The sequence below is a fragment of the Piliocolobus tephrosceles genome, chromosome 1, assembly GCF_002776525.5.
Source record: "Piliocolobus tephrosceles isolate RC106 chromosome 1, ASM277652v3, whole genome shotgun sequence".
In the NCBI taxonomy this organism is placed as follows: Eukaryota; Metazoa; Chordata; class Mammalia; order Primates; family Cercopithecidae; genus Piliocolobus; species Piliocolobus tephrosceles.
The window spans coordinates 128891193-128911759 of NC_045434.1; the positions used below are offsets into that span (position 1 = coordinate 128891193).

The window sequence follows — 20567 nt, forward strand, 5'->3', positions numbered from 1 at the left end:
TGGTGTAAATATTATTTTTAACTTTCCACATACTAATTCAGTTGTATATCAGGTTTTTTTGTGGGCTCAGAGTTTCTAACTCCTTGAAAACTCCTTGAGGTGGGAGACATAACGATGTATACAGATACAAATTAATGACCTTTTATATTTGCATTGATACAGCATTTTGAAATTTGAGCAAACATTTCAGGATGTGCTTCTCAATTTGATATATTGCTATTTATTTTGGAAGCAAATAAGAAAAGAACTCTAGATACATTTGGTGTTACATATACTTAGACAAATACCCACTAAAAAATGTCGTGCTATAAGTCTGCACATTCTGGTTTGTAGTTTTGTTCAAGCAAAGTTGCAGTTTAAATAATGATCCCTGAGACATAATTACCTGTCATTCACCTACCTGCCAATTTCCCTGAGTTTATGGTTTCTATAAAACTTACTATGAAACATGAGGTACTTGTAATAGTCAATTTGAGAATAAAAATATGAATAATTTAAAAAATATGACATAGGTGGTAGAGCTTATGTCATGTTTTTTAAATGAATAGAGCTTATCTATTCATTAATTCTTTTTTTTTTTTTTTTGAGACGGAGTCTTGCTCTGTCGCCCAGGCTGGAGTGCAGTGGCCGGACCTCAGCTCACTGCAACCTCTGCCTCCCGAGTAGCTGGGACTACAGGTGCCCGCGACCACGCCCAGCTAATTTTTTGTATGTTTTTAGCAGAGACGGGGTTTCACCGTCTTAGCCAGGATGGTTTCAATCTCTTGACCTCGTGATCCGCCCGCCTCAGCCTCCCAAAGTGCTGGGATTACAGGTGTGAGCCACTACACCCGGCCTATTCATTAATTTTTTATTCCACCTTTTTTTTTTTTGAGATGGAGTCTCACTCTTGCCCAGGCTGGAGTGCTGTGGCATGATCTTGGGTCATTGCAACGTCCACCTCCTGGTTTCAAGCAATTCTCCTGCCTCAGTGTCTCAAGAAGCTGGGATTACAGGTGTGTGCCATCACACCCAGCTAATTTTTTTATATTTTTAGTAGAGACAGGGTTTCACCATGTTGGCCAGGCTGGTCTCAAACTCCTGACCTCAAGTGATCCTCCCACCTCAGCCTCCCAAAGCGCTGGGATTACAGGCATGAGCCACTGTGCCCAGCTTCTTTCAGCCAGCTTTTGTTGTTTAGTGTATACTAGCTGCTGTGCTCATCATTATGGAGGGAAGACTAGTACCCTCTCTTAATCAGAACAAGAAAAAAGAAAAAAAGATGCTTTTAGGCTCCAAGTCAGCTCCCTTCTCAGCTGTGCTGCTAACCTGCAATCCTGACCTCAGTAATGATCTCCTGATATCTTCAGCATTGTGTTGCTCTCTCCCTTTTATTTCCTTACTTTATATCTTTTCAGATTAGAATATATTTTTCTTGTCATGGCAAAGGTCTCTACAAAAATTAATTTCCCCTGATTTGTGCAAAATAATACATATTTAAGAAAATTTGGAAAAATAAGTATAAATAATATTAAAAATCACAAAGTTAATGTCTTATATTGAATTTTATTGTGGTTGATTGCTTTTGGCAGTTTCTGTTACTTGTGTTTTCTTTATAGTTTAGCCAGAGCAAACTATTAAAACTCAGTTTGATACTTGTATGCTCATGTTTATAGCAGCATTATTCCCAAGAGTCCAAATGTGGAAATAACCCAAATGTCCCTCAGCATAGAGATGAATTCATAGGCAGAATATATGTGGGGGGTGTCTGTATATGTATGAATGTTAATATTATTTAGCCACAAAAAGGAATGAGGTTCTGATACATGCTACAACGTGGATGAACCTTGAAAACATTATGCTGAGTAAAATAAGCCAGACAGAAAAGGCTAGTTTTACATATATAATCATACAAGTATGATCCCACCTGTTTGATAATATATAGAATAGGCAAATTCATAGAGTCAGAAAGTAAATTAGAGGTTACCCAGGGAGGCAAGAAAGGGAAATGGATATAGTATTTCTGTTTGGGATGATGAAAAAGTTTTGGAAATAATGCTGATAGTTGCACAAGATTGTGAATGTTTTAAATGCCATGAACCATGCATTTAAAAATACTGAGAATGACAAATTTTATATGTTTTACTATAAATATACTTTAAAAAAAAGTCTGTTTGAAATCCTTAAGGACTTGTAGCTAGTTCACAGTTTTACTTCTGAGTGAGGCTTAGGTGTCTCTGTATATTATTCATGCTCCATCATTTTTTCAAGAAAAAGCACTGATTATGTGAGTGATGAGTTTGTGGACAATTAAATTTTCTTATTGGTTTTTTTTTCCATAAATATGAATCACTTATAATGAAAACATTTACACATAAGAATTACTTTTTTTTTTTCTTTATGAGATGGGATCTCACTGTTGCTCAGGCTGGAGTACAGTGGCGTGATCTCGGCTCACTGTAACCTTTGCCCCCTGAGCTCAAGCAGTTCTCCCTCCTAAGTATCTGGGACCACAGATGCGTGCCACCACACCCGGCTAAGTTTTTGTATTTTCGGTAGAGATGGGGTTTCACTGTGTTGCCCAGCCTGGTCTCTAACACCTGAGTTTAGGTGATCTGCCTGCTTGGGCCTCCCAAAGTGTTGGAATTACAGGCGTGAGCCACTGCACCCAGCCAAGAACTACTTTAAAAACAAAACTACATTAGACAGTATTTATCTTCTTTAGGCTACTGTCTAGTGTCTTTTTATTTTTTTTAATATCTTCTTTCACCTTTTTTTTGATGTGTGGATCTCGTTCTTTCATTATAAGTTTTATATAACCACATTGGAGATAATTAGAAAAAAGAGAAAGGACTCTCTCTGACCCCAAATTTCGTATTCTGGCATAACCTTTATTTTAATTTTGATGTATTTTCTTCATGTCTCTGCCTATATCTTTGATCTAATTTGAATATATATGTAATTTGAGTTCTGTTTTCACTTTTTGTTGCGTTAACATTTTGCATATGGTCTGCCTGATTGTTGTCTTAACCAGATTTTTTATTTTATTTATTTGTTTGTTTGTTTATTTATTCATTTATTTAGTGAGACAGGGTCTTGCCCTGTCCCTCAGGCTGGAGTGCAGTGGCTGAATAATGGCTCACTGCAGCCTCTGACCTCATAGATTCAATCAGTTGTCCTGCCTCAGGCTCCTGAGTAGCTGGGACCACAGGTGTGCGCCACTATGCCTGGCTAATTTTTGTATTTTTTGTAGAGATGGGGTTTTGCCATGTTGCCCAAGCTGGTCTTGAACTCCTAGGCTCAAGCAATCCACCTGCTTTGGCCTCCCAAAGTGCTGGGATTACAGGTATGAGCCACCACGCCTAGCCTTAACCAACTTTTTTTTTTTTTGAGATGGAGTCTTGCTTTGTCGCCCAGGCTGGAGTGCAGTGGCACAATATCTGCTCACTGCAAGCTCCACCTCCTGGGTTTGCCATTCACCTGCCTCAGCCTCCTGAGTAGCTAGGACTACAGGCGCCCGCCACCATGCTGGGCTAATGTTTTGTGTATTGTTTTTCAGTAGAGGCGGGGTTTCACTGTGTTAGCCAGGATGGTCTTGATCTCCTGACTTTGTGATCTTCCCTCCTTGGCCTCCTAAAGTGCTGGGATTACAGGCATGAGCCACTGCGTGTGGCCAGCCTTAACCAACTTTTTAAAACAAAATTACAAAAGGCTTACATGATACTAAAAAATTTTAAATACAGAAGTCACTGAAGTAGGAAAGTTTTCTTTCTGTTTTTATTTCTCTTGCTACATTCTCACTATCTTGAGGTAGCTGTTAATAGATTGATAGCCTATCAAAGAATGGTATTATATTGTATGTATATCCTATTCTTTACCTATATTTGATTGGCTCCATCAAATTGGGAACCATGTTGTTTTTAATGGCTTCATCACATTCTGTTGTATGGTAGTGTCATAATTTGTTTACTTATTTTCTGATTGATGAACATTGTAGTTATTACCAGTTTTTTCTTATTGTAAATAACTCTTTATTTTTATTTATTTATTTATTTATTTTTTTGAGACAGAGTGTCGCTCGCTCTTTGGCCCAGGCTGGATTATGCAGTGGCTCAGTCTCAGCTCACTGCAACTCTGCCTCCTGGGTTCAAGTGATTCTTGTGCCTCAGCCTGCTGAGTAGCTGGGATTACAGGCGTAGTAATCCATGCCCAGCTAATTTTTGTATTTTTAGTAGAGACGGGGTTTTGTCATGTTGGCCAAGCTCGTCTGAAACTCCTGGCCTCAAATGATCCACCCACCTTGGCCTCCCGAAGTGCTGAATTACAAGTGTGAGCCACCATACCTGGCCTGATTTTTTTTTTCTTTTTAAAAATAAGAGATCTACTCCAGCCTTAGTTTTAGTACATAAATCCATATACCTATACTATTTATAATAGGAAGTTATGTAGAATAATCTAAATTTTTTTTATTGTACAGATTGGTATAGCATAGGAATTCATGACTTTACTCAAAATTTCATCTGTAGAACAAAGATAAAACTCAAAACTATAGAATAAAAAAAAAACCTCTTCAAAAATTAATCCTTTAACTTTACATCATAAAAGACTGTTTGGCAAGCCCAAGATAAACGTTTTTGACTTACAAGCCAACGTTAGGCCCAGAATCTCCCATAGGTCAAATCTCAAAATGGCAAATTGGAGTCTGTCCAGATTTTCTGTTGTATTGAATATTTTTGAAATATTTGGAGTATTAGCCAGGACTTGAGCATTTTTGTCATACAGGGATTTGTTGTAACTGAATTTGACACACACACTGTCATAGTGTTTGTTTAGTCCTCCCAGGTATTCATGGTGTATTGAAAGAGATATTCAGTCTTCATGGTGCTGGTACCTGAAGAGTTCTGATGTCATTTGGATCTCTTTACTTTGGAATGGAAGTTTACAAAAAGCTTACCCAGAGCTTCAAGTCACAAGGCAGTCTGGGTCAGTTATTAACCTTACACATAATCATCTTTCAAAGCATGGAGTAATACAAGGGTAATGCTCATTTGTGTGAAAGCTCTGGTTGTAAGAAACATTCAGACAGGGCTTAACTTCTGCTGCTGTTGCCAGTGAGGGACATCCCAATACCAGTCCGCATGTGCCCAAGGCCCTGAACACTAGTTTGGAAGCCAGGAGGACATGTCTGTAGCTTGTAAGATGAGGTGTGCATGGTAGATACCATGTGCTGACAGTTTGGTTGATATAGGATGGTGATACAGCGGTGAGGTCTATGTGACTGTTTGACATACTGAGGTTGCTGAAAGTGAACTGGCTGCAAGGGCTGGGAGACTGTCTAGAACACACTTAGTTGTGCCAGTTGAGGTCCTGCTTGTCCTCTCTTTGCTTCTTTCATATCATTATTATGAGCAGTCAATAGCTGTTCAGTACACTGCACTAAGAAATCCCAGGAGTAAGCAGTAAGATGATGTAGTGATGTAGTCTTGTAGGCCATGTTGGAGAAAGATGAAGTATAATCCTCGAAGAAGCTATACATGTAGCAGCTACTGAAGAAAGTGCATAATTTAGAAAGGGGTAATTTTGCAACAGTACTTCCAGGAAATCTGCACATTTGGCTATGTGGTGTTTAACCTTTTCCAGGCAAATCGTTGGCCAGCCATCATGAAGATCTGTTTTGTGTACTACTTCAGAGAGAGCAAATTCAGTGAAATGGGCAGCTGTTAGAAGGCAGAGGTCCATTCCACTGATAGGTTTCTAATAATAATAGTTACACATGTAGCAAATTTTGTTTTGTTATTACTACATTCATATTAGTCATACAGCTGTTGAGCTGTTCCAGCTTAGGCACACTATCTTCTTTTTCTTCAAATTTACTTGCTAGAAGCAGATAGGAAACTGCAGCTAAAATCAGCTGCTAGATACAGATGTCATAGCAATCCATAAATAGTTCTAGTAAATAGCAAGATGCTGGGATAGAAGGGCAGAGCGTGACGTGATCACTCACAATGGCAGTCGTCAGCAAAATACTGGCTGAGACTCAGTTGAGGGGACTGGCCTCTTTAGGAGGGCAACTTCAGCTCTTTGTAGCAAGTGCTCGGTGAATATTGGTGGCCAGCTGTCCTCGCCATCACTTCCTTTCCAGCTCCTTGGGATCCTGAGGTGCATGCAGCCAGACGTGACAACTACAGTCCTGCCCTGCAGCCCTCACAGCCTCAGTCCTCTTGGCATCGGCCCTGCTGGTGCTGCAGACAGCCAGCTGCGAAGCACCAGTCTCAGCTCTGGCCAAGCTCCCCCCATTGTTAAAGGACTGGCAGGCGGCTCCCAATTCTGTGATTAATTTCAGTATGTAGATCCTTGCTTATTTGAGTATTTCATTGGGACAGATTTCTGAGTCAGCCCATGGGCATGTATCATGGATACTTCCAAATAGTCATTCTAAACAGCTGTATTAATGAATGTGTTCAGCAATAATGTCTTTAAAAATACTAATTTCCTTTAGACAAAGCATCCGTTTTTTGTTTTTGGGTTTTTTGGTTTGTTTGTTTTGTTTTTATGACGGAATCTTGCTCTGTCACCCAGGCTTGAGTGCAGTGGCGTGATCTCGGCTCACTGCCACCTCTGCCTCCTGGGTTCAAGCAACTCTCCTGCCTCAGCCTCCCAAGTAGTTGTGATTATAGGCATGCGCCACCACGCCCAGCTAATTTTTTGTAGTTTTAGTAGAGATGGGATTTCACCATGTTGCCCAGGCTGGTTTTGAACTCCTGAGCTCAGATGATCTACCCACCTTGGCTTCCCAAAGTGCCGAGATTACAGATGTGAGCCACTGTGCCCGACTGGGAAAATTATTTGTAATCTAAGAGTTTATAGTGCAGTCACTTTCAAGTGTAACAGTAGAAAAAGCATTTTCACATATGCAGTGTCTCAAACTCACCTCTCATGCAACCCCTTTCAGGAAGGTAGTAGAGGAGGTACTCTACCAAAATAAAAGTGTTTTGAGCAAAGGGAAGACATAGGGTTTAGGAAACAAATGATCCAACCCAAGAGAGTTGAAAGGAATACCTGGGATCACAGTTGTGTACCACGTGTAGAGCAACTAATCCAGAAGGTTACAGAAAGGATTTGTACAAAAATATAAAATTGATAGCACATGTGATATTCTTGAATATGTTGAGATTTATATAATTGGATGAATTGGGGTGAATTTATAAGTACAAATAAAGCTAAACAATTAAGACATTTATTAACTCCGGGGAAGGTAAAAAAGAAAGTAAAAGTAAAAGTAATCAGAGTATACCTCATAGAACAACTGTGACTAAAGTTACATACTCACTGAATATTAGTGTAACCAAATGCATACACTGAATATTAGTGTAACCAAAAATATGTTTTAATTACATAGGGATGATGGAATGTATGAAGTGTTTGTATGTTATGGTGGGCAAGGTTGATGATATGGATGATGGGGAAAGAACTAATTGATCTTTTTCACAGGAAGAAGTCAACAGATAAAATATTACTTTTTTTTTTCTGGTCGCAGGCCTCATGTAAGTGGTAAAAATTAAAAGTAAGGGGAAAAAGGCAATGGGGTGGACATTTATTATAGCCAAAGGAGGGTCAGGAATTCTACTTCTGGATCTGGGGGTGATAGAAATGTTCAAAAATTATTTGCAAAATTTTGTTCATATGTGCATGAATTTCTCAAAGGAGTTTGTGACCCCTAAAATGTCTAAAGAGCACAGTGTAGTGTGATGATGGTGGTGTTTTTCAGCGTGTTCGTGAAAGTGTTAGTTTTAGTTTTGATTTTTGATTTATTTTTATGTTTTCATGTATTAAATTATTTCATTATCTTGTTATATGGAAGACGACTTAGTTTGGTAAACCAAATACCATTTTTATTTGGTTTTATATTAAAATAAATCTCTTAAGTATTGCTTTGTATGTGTGCTGCCTTCTGAGTTAGTATCTTCAGCTCTTGTTCATTTTCTGTTTATGCCTGTTTAATTCTCTACCCCTCTGTCTTCCCCACATCTCACCTCCCTTTTTTTCCTATTTCATTTATTAAATTTTTTATTTCTATAAGTTCCATTTGGATACTTCAAAAATTTGCACGATCTTTGTATCCTATTCCTTGTTCATTTAAAGAATTCTTTTATTGCTTTGAGCATTTTAGAGTTAGTTATATATTCTGTATTTGATAATTCCAATAGTTGAAGTGCTTGTGGGTCTAATTCTATGCTCAGCTGTCATTTATTGAGTTTTGTCTCTTGTGTGAGTTTTTTTTTTTTTGAGATGGAGTCTCGCTCTGTCGCCCAGGCTGGAGCGCAGTGGCGCTATCTCGGCTCACTGCAAGCTCCGCCTCCCGGGTTCATGCCATTCTCCTGCCTCAGCCTCCCGAGTAGCTGGGACTACAGACGCCTGCCACCTCGCCCGGCTATTTTTTTTGTATTTTTTAGTAGAGACGGGGTTTCACCGTGTTAGCCAGGATGGTCTCGATCTCCTGACCTCATGATCCGCCCGTCTCGGCCTCCCAAAGTGCTGGGATTACAGGCTTGAGCCACCGCACCCGGCCGTGAATTATATTTTTGAATGGTGAGCTTATTTTCATCTGTGTCACCTTTGGTGGCTTGAATGAGTATTTTAAGAGACTTAGAGAACAGTTATGTGAACATGATTTGGTATGGATATTTGGAAATCTGAGGCTGTGGGCCCACTTTTAGCAGGATGTAGATTATGTATGATAAGGTTGGATCTACCTTTTAGTGACTCTTCGAATGCTTGGCAAAGTACATTATTTTATAACACTTTCTGCGCTCTAAATGGGGAGGGAGTTTTTCCCTGTCTGAAGTTAGCATGATTTGGCTAATTAAGTGAATACTCATATTCAGTAGTTAGTACTTCCCTGTTTAACTAGGTATATATATTTATATATACTATATATATATGTAGAAATTACTCTTTATTCCACAGAGACATTTATTGAGCATCTGGTTTATGATAGACAAGATCTTTGATACTGGGGATATAGAGGTATTCAAGGCAGTCTCTCCTTTTGGAAAGTTAAATAGTAGATGAAACTGAACTTTGTATATGTTATTAAAGATGTGTTAGAGTATCCATATTAAAAGCGTCTGAATGCCCAGGCTTATTTGTTCATATAGTAGAATGGTTGCCTTTTAAGAAGTTATAAATTAGGAGCTCCAGCTGAAGGAGAAGGAGGTTAAGTAAGGTGAGCTCTATACCATGGCTGGTACAAAGCTTACTGCCAGCAGATGCACCAGTGATAAAACATCCAGGAAGCAACTGGCTACAGAAGCTGCTTGCAAGAGTGTGCCCTCTGCTGGAGGAGTGAAGAAGCCTCATCATTACAGTCCTGGTACTGTGGCACTGCTTGAAGTTAGATATTATCAGGTCCATTAAACTTCTAATTTACAAATTTCCCTTCCGGCGTCTGGTGTGAGAAATTGCTCAAGACTTCACAACAGACCTGTGCTTGCAGAATGCAGCTATTGGTGCTTTGCAGGAGGCAAGTGAGGCCTATCTGGTTGTCCTTTTTGAAGACACCACCCTGTGTGCTCTCCATGCCAAATGTGTAACAATTATGCCAAGACATTTCACTAGCATGCCTCATCTGGGCTGGGCGTAGTGGCTCACACCTGTAATCCCAGCACTCTGGGAGGCCCCGGTGGGTGGATCACTTGAGCCCAGGAGCTTAAGACCAGCCTGGTCAACATGGCGAAACCCCGTCTTTACTAAAAATACAGAAATTAGCCGGGTGTGGTGGTGCACACCTATAGTCCCAGCTACTTGGGAGGCTGAGACAGGAGGTTCACTTGAGCCTGGGAGGTGGAGGTTGCTATGAGCTGAGATCATGCCATTGCACTCTAGCCTGGGTGACAGAGTGAGACCTTGTCAAAAAAAAAAAAAAAAAAAAAAAAGCCACCATGGTGGAAAACATTTCAATAAAAAACAAAAATTCTTTTCTTCTTGTTCTTAGTAGTTCTGAACATTAGATTTTTTTTTTTTTTTTCTCATGAGGTCAAAAGGTTCCTAAGTATATGATTGTGAATGGAAAAAGTAGGATCAGAAATCAGGTATGGGCAGTTTTTCCGTTTTCATTTGTGTGTGAATTTCTGTTTTGGGACAGTCTTGCTCTGCTGCTGAGGCTGGAGTGCAGTGGCACCATCATATCATACTGCAATCTCAATCTCTTGGGTTCAAGTGATTCTCCTACCTCAGCCTGTTGAGAAGCTGGGATGGACTATAGGTGCATGCCACTGTGCCTGGCCTTTGTGTGAATTTTTAATATAAATGTGGCGGTGTAAAGCATTAATCTGAGTCGATGTTAAATTTCAGCAGTTCAACTTTATGACAATTATAAATAAACCTGTTAAAATTTTCTAGATAATGCCAGCATTTGGATTTTTTTTTTTTTTTGAGATGGAGTCTCGCTCTGTCACCCAGGCTGGAGTGCAGTGGCGTGATCTCGGCTCACTGCAACCTCCACCTCCCAGGTTCAAGCTATTCTCCTGCCTCAGCCTCCTGAGTTAGCTGGGACTACAGGGGCGTGCCACCAGGCCTGCTAATTTTTGTATTTATAGTAGAAACGGGGTTTCGCCATGTTGGCCACGCTGGTCTTGAACTTCTGACCTTGGGTGATCCACCTATCTTGGCCTCCCAAAGTGTTGGGATTTCATTTGGGATTTCAGGCGTGAGCCACTGCACTTGGCCTGGATGTTTTTAAAACAAGCAAATTTCTTATTGACGGCAACTAAATGGTGTTTGTAGCATTTTTATCATTCAGTAGATTCCATGTATTCATGATACTTTTCTGAGTTGTCCTACATGCAAGTATAGTTTTTAATGTTGTCTGTCTTCTGTGCTGTTCCTATAAGTTTGCTATTAAGATACATTAAACTATAAGATGTCTTGAAGTGGATGGAGAAGGAAATGGGAAACTTAATATTAGATCACTTCTGCTTTATTAAGTTGAAGCCACTTGGCAATGTCTAAAGAGCCACATGGTGAAGAAAGTTGGAAAAAGAAATGAAGATTGGAATATACTAGAGTCTTGATTAGAGAGGAATAGGGTCATCATCAAGCATTGCTTGCATCATACTGTGCTTTTTGTTACTTTATGGACAAATTTGTATGACAATTTTTTTTTTTTTTTTTTTAATAGACAGTCTTGCTTTGTTGCCCAGGCTGGAGTGCAGTGGATCTCAGCTCACTGCTGCAACCTCCACCTTCCAGGTTCAAGCGATTCTCTTGTCTCAGCCTCCTGAGTAGCTAAGACTATAGGCCCGCGCCACGATGCCTGGCTAATTTTTTTGTATTTTTAGTAGAGACAGGGTTTCACCATTTTGGCCAAGCTGTTGTTGAACTGCTGACCTCAGGTGATCTACCCGCCTTGGCCTCCCAAAGTGCTGGGTTTACAGGTGTGAGCTACTGCGCCCAACTGACAAATTTTTAAAAACAACTTTCTAGATATATAGTTCACATACCCCAGACAATGTGCCCATTTAAAGGGTATGATTCAGTGGTTTTTAGTATGTTCATAGGTATGTGCAACCATCATCATAGTCAATTTTAGAACAATTTCATCACCTTGAAAATATACCTTGTACCCTTTAGTTATTGCCCCCCATCCTTCTATCCTCCCCAGCCCCAAGCAACTGGTAATCTACTTTCTGTTTATAAATATGCTACTCTGTACATTTCATATAAATTGAATCGTAATATGTGGTCTTTTGTCACTGAATTCTTTCACTTTAACACAGTATTTTCAAGATCAATACATGTTGTAGAATATGTAAGTACTTCATTCGTTTTTATGGCTGTGATCTAATTTTCTAAAATGTAAATTTAATTAGGAACTGCTATGACATTGACCCAATCTCATCTCAGTATCTTTACTGAAATGTTTCTGCTTTATTTTAGTCAGTGAAGATATGAATATTTACAATAAGATCTTCAACTTGTTTCCTATATTACATAAAAAAAACAAGATTCTGATTTCATGGATATAGTCTACATATTAAACAAAAGGCTAAATTGGAGATCATGTATCTCAGCATTGCCTTAGCATGCTAATCAAAATACTGTTTTAATAGCAGTGAAAAAGTAATGATGTAGTTTAATTTTGTATTCAGGGTTTATATGCATCGTGACTCTGAGCCACAAATCAGTAAGTTTTCCTACCCTAATTAAATGTTATTCTCAGGCCTCCAGAGCATTAATAGGATTTTCTTTTTTGTGTGTGTGTGAGACAGAGTTTCACTTTTGTTGCCCAGGCTAGAGTGCGATGGCACGATCTCGGCTCACTGCAACTTCTGCCTCCCGGGTTCAAGTGATTTTCCTGCCTCAGCCTCCCTAGTAGCTGGGATTACACGTATGCACCACCATGCCCAGCTGATTTTTGTATTTTTAGGAGAGATAGGGTGTCTTCATGTTGGTCAGGCTGGTCTTGAACTCTCGACCTCAGGTGATCCACCTGTGTTGGCCTCCCAAAGTGCTAGAATTACAAGTGTGAGCCACCATGCCTTGCCAATATTTATTTATATTTTCTTAGTGTCCTTGTACCTACTCATAGCACACTATAGACAAATGAAAATTTTTTTTCTCAATTATTTGAATCTTCTGTCTCCTCAAAAATAAAAATAAGTCTGATATGCTGTCTTTACTGATACTATATACTTTTAGTTTCCTGGTTTTATTTCAAAGACTGTTAAATATTTTAATTTTGTTTTGTGGGATAATGTGATACTGTTTCAGTTACTGTAGCTGTGTAACAAACCACCATGAAACTTAATGGCTTCAAATAATCATTTTAGTATGTGCTTACATTCTGTGGGTCAGGAATTTAGACAGAAGATTATGAAGAGGACTTGTCTCTGCTTCATATCTTTGGTCTCAGCTGGGAAGACTTACAGGCTGGGGTTGACTCTTCATTTGGGGCCTAGAATCAGTTGGGGGTATATTTACATTTGTGCCTGGTGGTTGAGGCTGGGACCTCAGCTGGACTGTTAGTGAGAATGCCTGTACTCTCCATGTGGTCTCTGTGTGGGCTAGTTTGGGCTTCTTGAAAGCATGGTAGCCAGATTCCAAGAGTTAAGCTCAGTAATCACTTTTGGTGCCCACTTTTGGTTGAAGCAGTCAACCAGCTTTGCTTGGGTTCAAGGGGAGGGGATGTGGACTTCACCACTCTATGGGAAGACGTGGGATAGGAAATGTGGCCGTGTTATGGATTGGATTGTGTCCTTCAAAAAGCTATGTTGAAGTCCAGCTATCACAGTACCCTGGCACCTCAGAATGTGACTTTATTTGGAAACAGGTTGTTGCAGATATAATTAGGGAAGACACAGTCACCAGAGGGGAGAATGTCACGTAATCATGGAGGCCGAGATCCAAGTGTTTAAAGTGCTGCAACTACAAACCAAGAAATGTTGGTCATTGCTGGCAAACCACCCAAAGCTAGGAAGAGGCAAGGGAACATTCTTCTTACAGGTTTTAGCGGGAGAATGACCCTTCTGACAACTTGATTTTGGACTTCTAGCCTCCAGAATTGTGAGACAATACATTTCTGGGTTTTTTTTTTTTTTTTTTTTTTTTTTTTGTGAGAGGGAGTCTGGCTCTGTCGCCCAGGCTGGAGTGCAGTGGCGTGATCTCGGCTCACTGCAGCCTCCGCCTCCCGGGTTCAAGCAGTTCTTCTGTCTTAGCCTCCCGAGTAGCTGGGACTACAGGCGCCCACCATCATGCCCGGCCAATTTTTGTATTTTTGGTAGAGATGGAGTTTTGTCATGTTGGCCAGGCTGGTCTGAAACTCCTGATCTCAAGTGATCCACCCGCCTTGGCCTCCCAAAGCGCTGGAATTACAGGCATGAGCCACCATACCCAGCTTATTTCTGTTATTTTAAGCCACCCAGTTTGTGGTACTTTGTAACGGCAGTACTAGGAAACTAAGATAACAATTAGTTTTCTTGCTGCATCTGCAGGGGATTGGTTCCAAGATCACTCCCCTCATACTACCATGGATGCTTAAGTCCTATATATATAAAATAGTGCAGTATTTGTGCATAACATACAAACATCTTATTGTATACTTTAAAATGATTTCTAGATTACTTATTGATACCTAATACAATGTAAATGCTGTGTAAGTAGTTGTTATACAGTACTGTTTTTAAAAATCTGTATTACTTTTAATTGTATTATTTTGAATATTTTTGATGCGTGATTGGTTCAGAACCTGCAGATGTGGAACCTGCGGACTATATAGGCCATCTTTGGAAAATACAGACTGTTACAAATGTGTCGTAAAAATTATTCTATAGCTTTCCCCTCATTACTTGTATCAGGTAATAATACATGGTTGTTTTACCCACTTACACTTTTTTTTAAAAACACTTTTTTTTTTGAGACCGAGTCTTGCTCTGTTGCCCAGGCTAGAGAGCAGTGGCATGATCACAGTTCACTACAGCCTTGACCTCTCAGGCTCAAGTGATCCTCCCGCCTCAGCATTCCAAGTAGCTGGGATCACAGACATACGCCACCATGTCTGGCTAATTTTCTTTTTAATTTTTTGTGGAGACAGGGTCTTGCTCTGTTGCCCAGGCTGATCTTGAACTGCTAGACACAAGCAGTCCTTCTGCCTTGGCCTCCCAAAGTAGTGGGATTACGGGCATGAGCCACTGTGCCTCGCCCATTTACACTTTTCTATATCCAACAGCAGTTTACCAGAAGGGACTATTTTAATAGCCATCAGACTAATTTATATGTTAACTTTTTTCTTTGGTGAATGAGTATAATACTTTCTGTTTTTTTTTTTGTTTTTGTTTTTTGAGATGGAGTCTAGCTCTGTTGCCGAGGCTGGAGTGCAGTGATGCGGTCTTGGCTCACTGCAGCCTCCGCCTCCTGGGCTCAAGTGATCCTCCCACCTCAGCTTCCCAAGTAGCTGAGACTACAGGTGTGCACCACCACACCTGGCTAAGTTTTGTATTTTTAATAGAGACAGGGTTTCACCGTGTTGGCCAGACTGATCTCCAGCTCCTGACCTCAAGTGATCCACCCACCTCGGCCTTGCAAAGTGCTGGGATTTCAGGCGTGAGCCACTGTGCCCAGCCAGTATAATGTTTTAAAAGTTATTTTTAGTGTGTATAGCTGCAAAGGCAATTTTGAATAGGAGATACCTTCACTGAAATATGCTATTTAACAATCAAAATTAATCAAAAGTCATTGAGAAAGTGTTGAATACTGGTAAAAAGGAAAGACCTTAGACACATCAAATTTAACAGAGTTTAATTGAGCAAAGAACGATTCACAACTCGGACAGCCTTCAGAAGCAGAACAAGTTCAGAGAACTCTGGCCTGCAATGTGGTCAAGCAGCATTTATGGACAGAAAACAGAAGCGCGATAAAGAGACAGCTCTTTTGGTTACAGCTTGGCATTTGCTTTATTAGAACATGAGTTGAATGTTGGCTGCCTAAAGCTCTGTTGCTATGATTGATTGAGACTTAGCTATTTATTACATAAGTATACTGTACACCCAGTTTAGGCTTTCAGTTAGTTTGCCAACTAAGTTAGGTTGCTCTTTGTTATGTAAGGACTCAAGTACATAGCTATCCTTAGGTCAAGTTTAATTTTAGGTCAAGTTTAATTTAACACTGTTCACCAGTTTTGTTTTCAAGTCATCAAGAAGATTCATGAAAAGTAATGAATGGTCTCTCTGACCTATAGGAATATATATGAAATAATGTTTTTGTTTGATTTTTGAGACAGGCTCTCATTCTGTCACCCAGGCTAGAGTGCAGTGGCATAATCATAGCTCACTGCAGCTTCATGCTCCTGGGCTCAAGCGATCCTCCACCTCAGCCTCACAAGTGCCTCTACTACGGTCTGTGCCGTCACACCCAGCTAATTTGTTTTTGTAGAGATGAGGTCTCATTATGTTGTCCAGGCTGGTCTTGAATTTTTGATCTCAAGTGATCCTCCTGCCTCCCAGAGTGTTGGGATTATAGGCATGAACCACCGCACCTGACCTATTTTTCTTTCTTAAGGTAGTGAGAGGCAGTAGTACATCTAATGGTTAATAATATAATAATGTAAGCGTAATATGGCACATATAGCACTGTGGAGATTAAATTAGGTGATAACAATGTATCTGAAAGTACTCAGTGAATATTATTATCATTATTAATGAATGTCACAATATTTAATATAAACAAGAAGTACCATAGAAGTGAAGAGAAACGTGACACAGAGCACACAAACCCCTTAAAGAATGAGTACTGTTGGCAACTGAGCAGCATTTCTCAGAATTTGTTTTGCAGTAAAGAGTGAAAAAGGCTGGGTGTGGTGGCCCACGCCTGTAATACCAGCACTTTCGAAGGCCGAGACAGGTGGATCACTTGAGCCCCAGGAGTTTGAGAACAACCTGGGCAACATGGTGAAACCCTGTCTCTACCAAAAAAAAAAAAAAAAAGCCAGGCATGGTAGTTGTGTGCCTGTAGTCCCAGGTACGTGGGAAGCTGAGGTGGGAGGATTGCTTAAGCTCGGGAGGTTGAGACTGCAGTAAGCCATGATTGCACCACTGTGCTCCAGCCTGTCTCAAGAAAAAGAGAGAGAAACGATTCCTGACTAGTCAAGTTTGGAAAGTAAATTCCTTTACCTTCTACTTTTGACAGTGTATAATAATGTCTGAGAATTTCTGTAATAAAAAAATTTTACTTTAGGACTTCAAAGCTTTTAATAATGTGATTCACTACATAGTTTAGAAAAACTCTTCCTCTATAAAGCACCTCAAAATGCAAACATCCTTTTAAATGCAAAGTTGTATTTTCAAGAATATAAGAGAAATGCCCCTTCTCCAAAAACAGAGCCACTCTAGAAACCACCATTGTCTTCACGTTCGCTGTCCTGTATGTGTGTGTGTATGTGTGTAGATGTTTTACTTAATTATTTACTTTTGACTAATATAAAGATATTTGGCATAACTATATTAATTTCAGACAAAGCAAACTTGAGAAGAAGGAGAATTATCAGGGATAAAGACAGGCATTACATAGTGATAAATGGGTCCATTCTCCAAGAAAACAAAATAGTCTGCGAGGCAACAACCAATAGCAATGTAAGGAGTAACAGACAAATTCATTACTATAGTTGGATGCCTCAACACCTCTCAGTAATATATAGTGTGGCAGACAGAAAATCAGTTAGGCTATAGCTGAATAGCACCATTTATCAACTGGATTTAATTGATATATATAGACTGCTTCATCCAACAACAGCAAAAAACACATTCTTCTCAAAGTCATATGGAACCTTCACCAAGATGAACCACATTCTGGGATGTAAAACACATCTTAACTTGTACTCTCAGACCACGGTGGAATTAGGTTAGAGATCACTAACAATTATCTATACAACTTGTGTTGTATAGTTAGAAAGATATTTGGAAAATCTGAAAATACTTGGGAATTAAAAAACACACTTCTGAATAACACGAGTTGAAGTCTTAAGACAAAGTAAAAATATTTTGAACTAAAGGAAAATGAAAAGCGGCAAAAGCAATGCTTAGAGTTTGATTTATATTGAGTCATATAGTAGAAAAAAAGATTAAAAAATCAGTGATTAAGCTTCTACTTTAGGGAACTAGAGATAGAAGAGCAATATAAACCTAAAGCAAGCAGGATAAAAGAAATAATAAAAATTGTTAGAAATCAGTGAAATAGAAAACAGGAAAATAATTACAAAATTAATGAAAGAAAAACCGTTTCTTTTAAAAGGTCAGTGAAAGTGACAGATCTCTAGCCAAGGTAACCAAGAACAAAAGAGAGAAGACAGAAATTACTGATGTCAAGAATGAAAGGAGTAGTTTTTTCCCCCAGATTTCATTGTGATAAAGTATTCATAACAAAATTTACAGTTTTAACCATTTTAAGTTTATAATTAAGTATATTCATATTGTTGTACAGCTATCATCACCGTCATCTCTAGAATTTTTTCATCTTTCCAGGCAAACTCTGTGGCCATTAGTCAATAACTCCCTATTTCCTCTTCCCATGGCAACCACCATTTTACTTTCTTTCTCTGTGGATTTGACTATCTCATAAAAGTGGAATCACAATATTTGTCATTTTATGGCTAGTGTTTTTCACTTTGTGTAATGTCCTTAAGGTGTGTACATGTCGTAGTATGTCAGAATTTCCTTCCTTTTTTTTTTTTGAGATGGAGTCTTGCTCTATCGCCGGGCTGGAGTGCAGTGGCGCGATCTTGGCGCACTGCAACCTCCGCCTCCCGGGTTCAAGCGATTCTCTTGCCTCAGCCTCCCAAGTAGCTGGAATTACAGTCGCTCGCCACCATGCCCAGATAATTTTTGTATTTTTAGTATACACAGAATTTTGCCATGTTGGCCAAGCTAGTCTCGAACTCTTGACCTCAGGTGATCCACCCACCTTGGCCTCCCAAAGTGCTGGGATTACAGGCGTGAGCCATCACACCCAGCTCTCCTTCCTTTTTAAGGCTGAATAATAGTCCATTGTATAGAGATAGCACATTTTGTTTATCCATTAATCCATTGATGTACGCTTGGTTGTTTATCCCTTTTGGCTATTGCGAATAATGCTGCTATGAACATGGGTATATAAATGTCTAAGTCCTTGTTTCAGTTCTTTGGATAAATACCCAGAAGTGGAATTCCTGGATCTTATAATTCTGTGTTAAATTTTTTGAGAAACTGCCATACTGTTTTCCATAGCAGCTGTGCCATTTATATTTCCATTAATGATATCAACACTTGTTATTTTCCTTTTTGATAATAGCCATCAAAATGTATGTGCAATGATACCTCATTGTGGTTTTGATTTGCATTTTATTTAATTTTAATTTAATTTTTTTTTTTTTTTTTTGAGGCAGAGTTTTGCTCTTGTCGCCCAGGCCGGAGTACAATGGCACTGTCTCAGCTCACTGCAACCTCTGCCTCCTGGTTTCAAGCGATTCTTCTGCCTCAGTCTCCTGAGTAGCTGAGATTACAGGCATCTGCCACCACACCCAGCTAATTTTTGTATTTCTAATAGAGACAGGGTTTCTCCATGTTGACTAGGCTGGTCTCGAACTCCTGACCACAGGTGATCCACGTGCTTTGGCCTCCCGAAGTGCTGAGTTTACAGGCATGAGCTACCATGCCTGGCTGATTTGCATTTTATTAATGATTAGTGATGTTAGCTGGGCACAGTGGCTCGTGCCTATAGTACCAGCTATCCAGGAGGCTGAGGCAGGAGGATTGCTTGAGGCCAGGAGTTCAAGACCAGTCTGGGCAATATAGCAAGACCTCATCTCTTAAAAAAATTAGTAATGTTGAACATATTTTCATAAGCCCCTGTGCTTATTGGCCATTTATGTATCTTCTTTGGGGAAATGTCTATTCAAATCCTTCGCTTATCTTTTAATCAGATTATTTGTTTTTTTGTGTGTGTTATTAATTTGTAGAATTATTTCGTAGAATAATTTATATATTCTAGATATTAAACCCATACAGCTATATGATTTGCAAATATTTGCTTTCATTTTTGTGGGTTATTTTTACTCTGTTGATACACACAAAGTTTTAATTTTGATGGAGTTCAGTTTATCTTTTTTTTTCCTTTTGTTGCCTGTGCTTTTTGTGTCAGTCTAAGGAATCATTGCCAAATCATTGTCATGAAGTTCATTGTCATGAAGTTCAATCATTGTCATGAAGTTCATTGTCATGAACCCTTTATGTTTTCTTCTAAGTTTTATAGTTTTAGTTCTATTATTTAGGTCTTCAATCCATTGTCATTTAAGAGGTCTTTTAAATGAGCTGAATCTTTGATTTCTCATCTCGAAAATGGAAACATTACCTACTTTATAGAATTATGAATCAGCACTAAAATGAGTTAGTATTAAATGATGTGAAAAGTTCTCAAAAAATAAAACGGAGTTGTCGAATCAGCCTTTATATTATGAGGCAAGCTAACCCCACAATGACAAAGAATAACCCCATCAGCCCAGTTTTCTGAATTGTACCAGTTGTTTTTTCTTTTTTTTATTTTATTTTATTTTATTTTATTTTTTTATTATACTTTAAGTTCTAGGGTACATGTGCATAACGTGCAGGTTACATATGTATACATGTGCCATGTTGGTGTGCTGCACCCATCAACTCGTCAGCACCCATCAATTCATCATTTATATCAGGTATAACTCCCCAATGCAATCCCTCCCCCCTCCCCCCTCCCCATGATAGGCCCCAGTGTGTGATGTTCCCCTTCCCGAGTCCAAGTGAGCTCATTGTTCAGTTCCCACCTATGAGTGAGAACATGCGGTGTTTGGTTTTCTCTTCTTGTGATCGTTTGCTAAGAATGATGGTTTCCAGCTGCATCCATGTCCCTAGAAAGGACACAAACTCATCCTTTTTTATGGCTGCATAGTATTCCATGGTGTATATGTGCCACATTTTCTTAATCCAGTCTGTCACTGATGGACATTTGGGTTGATTCCAAGTCTTTGCTATTGTGAATAGTGCCGCAATAAACATACGTGTGCATGTGTCTTTGTAGTAGCATAATTTATA

At 39.3% G+C, this 20567-nt stretch overlaps 1 protein-coding gene and 1 pseudogene across 2 annotated transcripts in view; one reads left to right on the forward strand and one right to left on the reverse strand.

Annotated features, from left to right (window-relative positions):
* Nucleotides 1-20567, forward strand: part of EVI5 (ecotropic viral integration site 5) — a 281488-nt gene that overhangs the window by 25737 nt on the left and 235184 nt on the right. The gene's annotated exons all lie outside the window — the stretch shown is intronic.
* Nucleotides 4987-9339, reverse strand: LOC111555165 (annotated as a pseudogene).